We start from the raw sequence: 5,035 nt of genomic DNA on the forward strand, positions 1-5,035 counted from the left end.
TTCTGATACAAGAGGTTAAATGCTGCTATATGGGTCAAGAAGTTGTGTTTCAGGCTGAGAAATTATCTACATGGGTTTTCATACAGTTCCAAATCAAAAAGTAAAAGCCATTCACATTATTTGGTTCATGTTCATCTAAGGACTTCTCCTTGCAATTCAGTTTCTGTGCATTGCTGGCAGATGCCAAAACCTACCCAGTGTACCCACATCTCTCATCCATGGACTTGAATAAAAAGGGCAAAATGCAAATTTACACCCTTGGTAAAACAGCATGGTGACATTTGCACTGAAGGCCAGCCATAATCTTATAATTCAGAAGCCAACACAAATTAATCAGTGTACATGCTAGATTTTGAACTCGCCATATCTTTACCTCGCAAGATTTAAAGGATTTAAACTTCTGATCCCAGATCAAGGTTGGTGTTGTCAGACATAATCAGTAGTGCATCACAGGACTGAGATATGACTTCCTCTGAGGCACCGCCTATGATGATGATGCTCTCTACGTCCCCTCGGTTCTCCACCACAAGATACTCATCTTCTTCAATGATGATGAATTCTGTCTCCAAATGTTCCATGTCAACATTGTCTACAACAGTCTCATGGGAGTGTTCAGGCACGTGGTGTTCACCCCATGGAAAGTCAAGATGGTTCATGACTATGTTCACTGAACTCCTGGTGGTGGGGTCTTGAGAGCAGGCAATGAAAAAATTCATGTGCATTGATGGAAAACTTGGTCCAGTGTCCTGGAGGTGCATTTTGATTTTCAAAATGCTGCCAGTAGATAAATTCTTGGAACAGAGGATCGTCTTCTACCGCTCTTTCCCATGGAAAATATCCAGTAAATGCTATAAACAGAAGTACACCAAAGGCCCATGTGTCAGTGCTGGGCCTTAAAACAAGCGCTTCATGGCGTTGCAATTGACAGAGCTCCGGGGACATGAAAGGAATGATGAATGACATTGATGGCACCAGAGAACCGATTGCTTGTGTCAGGCCAAAATCGCTCAATTTAACATGGAAGCAATCTTGGTCCATTAGTAATACATTGTCTGGTTTTACATCTGTGTACTAGTCCTTGATCGTGCATGTATTCTAGCGCTCTGGCCAACTGTAGCGCACAACGCTTCACCTTCACTTCTGGAATTCCAACCTGGAAAAGTAGAGGAAACCATTAGATACATGATCATTTTACTTGAAAATGTGTATGATCCTAGGAAAATCAGAATGGTACTATATCTCCACATTTTCATGTTAGTTCAGCATAAGATTTTGATAACCATTGTCTTACTGGAGTGTTTTCTGTGAGTAGTGTAATACTTATGGTTGGCCGTATTGTACTGTTGCCGACACTGCTCTGGCCCCTCTCCTCTTCCATTCCCTTTAGCTCTCATTGGTAGAAGTCACTGATAACGATCACCAACTCTCGTCGCAAGTCTGAGAGCCTCCTTTTCAATCTCCTAGACTTACATTGAGAAGTGACTTCCCATTCTTCCAGCAAACACTGGAGCGAACCAGGAAGTCACAACCTTGGTCACATGATGCACTAAAGGATCAGAACGGCATTGGGAATAGCAGATGCCGCCAACTGGTAAGTATCTTACTAAACAAAAAAAAATGCATTGATAACTATCTATTGGTGAAACAAAGAAAAACCCTACTAGTACTTGAATCTAGAATAGGAATTCTCAATTTGACTTTCTAGTCTATACAAAACCACTAATACTACTGTCAAGAAGGGGCAAGTAAGGTTTTTAGCTAGAACTATTGAGCCACATGTTGGGGAACACCTTTCCTGGAGTATAGATAAGTGTTAAAAACTAAACTATAACCTTGTTCCTGACTGCACTTTAGAGCATTTTCAAAAAAAAATACGGCCACAATTTTACATAATTAAATATACAAAAACATTTAGTGATTCTGAAATACTTACACCGGGTTCTATTAGCGAGTGAAGAGTTCCTGCAGGGGCCAAATCCTGGGTCAGGACGTAGAAGTTATCCGAGTCCACGTAGATGGGGTGGGTATAGATGATCCCTTCATGACCTGATAGATGGATGGATACACAGAGCTCATTGAGGAAATTTTCATGCTTTGTCCTCGTCTTCATTAATTTAAGGACCACGTTGTTTCCTTAATGAAGTAACAAAGATTTGATATCAAAGCAAAATCTTTGGAGAAAATGGGCCTTACTCTAAATATTGGTCTTTAACCCCTTAATGCCTGATGTGTATATCTGTCAAGATCTCTAGTCATTAATTGCTCCATTAAAAGTTAAATACAAAAGGATGTAGATCACCAAACAAATATAAGTTTAATAATGGAAATCATGAATATACTAAATATTGGTGGATCCACATCCTCAAAAAAAGACTGAATGGCAGACCATCCGGACTAGAAAAGGAGAAAACCACCAGATATGGAAGTAAGTGGAAGAGACAAAATAAAATCTAACATTGATGGCATAAAAATTGTGTGTGTATATGTAATATATATACTTTTTTAATGCCATCAATTTTATAAATAAATTCTGTTACCTTGTGCCACATTTTAATAAAGGCATTTTAATTTTAACTTCATTTCTATTTTTTTTATTTTTTAATTTTATACTATTTTGCTTGTCTCTTCCACTTTCTTCCATACCTGGTGGTTCTCTTTTTTTTTTTTTCCTTTTCATTTATTGCTCCATGACAGATGTCTCCGTCATGGTGAGAGCACCGGTACAGAAGCTGCACCATGCGACTTATGTGCAGTTTTGCTCCTGCTGTAACTGCTAGGATCAGTGAAAAATGATGATGATTGACCTCATGGAGATCAACATCTGACACTGCGGAGACACCATCACGTGTTTCTCAACGCAGTGATTCTAGAGCACTGCCCCCATCCCTTATGGGAAATATGTAAAACATGCAAAACAGAAGCCGCGGAGACACCATCACATGTTTCTCAACGCAAGCAATGACTAGCCAGGTCTTTCACCGGGAAGGAACAACCACGGGAAGGGCAGTCTCCAATGAAGGAAACCACCTATGCCAAAACATGGTATCCATCCACAGACCTGGCTAGTCATTGCATGAGAAACATGTGATGGTGTCTCCGCGGCTTCTGTTTTGCATGCTAGGATCAGTGAAAACACCAGTGCTAGCAGACTAACCCCTCATATACAGCTGCACCAGAGGCACATGGGCTCAAAAATTTTATTTTTTTTTTTCCTTGGTCTGGGAGCATTGCGGTATGACCACGGATAGCCACAATGATATAGAAGTTACATCATTTTTTTTTTTTCTTAAGACCATGCACTGTATGGGATAAAGTGAAGCAATAATAAATTTCTGGATTTTCTATGCCACCAAAAATGTCACCAGTAGAAACTGTCCTGAAAAATTGAATTCCCTTCTAAGGAAAAATATTCTGCAGGTTGATTGGGTATTCTATTAATATAGTATTTTGTCTTGCTACACTCACAAAAATGCAATATTTTTTTTTTTTGCCCTCTTCACTATTTAGTGACATATCAACAGGATTTAAAATGTGAAAATGGATTTTTTTTTTTTTTTAAGATAAAATATACAAAAGATTTAAGTAATGTTGCATTTACTAGAAAACAGCACAAATGAAAACTAAACCTTGTAGAGAAAAGAGAACAAAAATCCCCTCATACAGCTCCACTTTCAAAAATAGTCAATCTGAATGAGGGCTTTTTTTTTTTTTTTAAAAAAGTTGGTTAGTTGCATAAACTCCAAAATGCTGCAGAAGACAAAAACAACTCATCCATAAACATACCAGCTCTTATAGAAAATGTTAATACTAAGTATTCTGGAATGACTATGAAAGAGAAACAAAGACTTCATCATAAAGCCCCCAGCCTTAAGGGATTCAAAGCTTCTTAAGTGTTTATGGGATTTGAAATTTTTACAAGTTTCTAACTTTTATGAAAAATGTAAGTATTAAACATTCTGAAGGTAATAAACATATAATGCAAAGAAACTTTATGGTATAATCAATTTATGACTACACAGTAGTAATGGTTGGGCTTACCTGTCTTCTTCTCACGAGCCATGACCACTCTGCCGTAGGTTCCGCTGCCCAGAGTCTTCAACAATTCGTAATCCTTCTCTCTAGTGTGGGTGAGCTCAATTGTATGAATGGCTTCCATCCTCGCTTATGATGAAGCAAAGTTTCAGTTGGGTTTTCTCGCTTAGATTCTGATCCAACGTATCACAAGAGCTGCAATCTCACAATTCGTGAAGTCGCTTCTCTAGCAGTTGAGAGCAAAGATCTTGTTTTAAGGATCAAACTCAAATGACTGCAAGGACCAACAGTCTTTTATGGGCACCATAGCCATGAGATTGAGGATCCTCCCCTTTTCAAGGACAATGATGTAAGTGACCCTCTAGTCATATGGAAATGGGGAGCTCACTGACAAGTATATTCTGAGTGGGAAGTTCAGGAATAGCTCAGGTATAAAGGATCATAGAATCATAGAATCGTTGAGTTGGAAGGGACCTCCTGGGCCATCTGGTCCAACCCCCTGCTCAAAGCAGGATTTGCTAAATCATCCCAGTCAGATGTCTGTCCAGCCTCTGTTTGAAGACTTCCATTGAAGGAGAACTCACCACTTCTCGTGGCAGCCTGTTCCACTCATTGATCACTCTAACTGTCAAAAAGTTTTTTCTAATATCTAATCTGTGTCTCCTCCCATTCAGTTTCATCCCATTGCTTCTAGTCTTTCCTTGTGCAAATGAGAATAAAGTTGATCCTTCTACAATGTGACAGCCCTTTAGATATTTGTAGACAGCTTGTTTGATGTCTGGGTTGAGGCCATGCCTGATTATTCCAGTATCTATTTGTTGACTTAATCTAACTGGTTTACTTTAGTGTCATTTATCAAGCAAATACAGTGTGTGAAAACGGCCTAAATCCACTAATTCTGTCTGGATTAAACTAATCTACATGCTGTACATAACAAGACACTATATATTCTCTTATGTCAACTAATCATTGTTTTGAAAGGCAGGAGGCAAATTTTTGGAAT

The 5,035-nt window shown here is 38.8% G+C and overlaps 1 pseudogene; it reads right to left on the reverse strand.

The window, feature by feature from the left end:
• Positions 1-392: 392 nt before the first annotated feature.
• On the reverse strand, positions 393-4,156 carry LOC141098652 (serine/threonine-protein kinase SBK1-like; annotated as a pseudogene).
• Between the last annotated feature and the right edge of the window lie 879 nt (positions 4,157-5,035).

The sequence above is a fragment of the Dendrobates tinctorius genome, unplaced genomic scaffold, assembly GCF_039654945.1.
Source record: "Dendrobates tinctorius isolate UK_male_01 unplaced genomic scaffold, ASM3965494v1 ptg000093l, whole genome shotgun sequence".
NCBI lineage: Eukaryota > Metazoa > Chordata > Amphibia > Anura > Dendrobatidae > Dendrobates > Dendrobates tinctorius.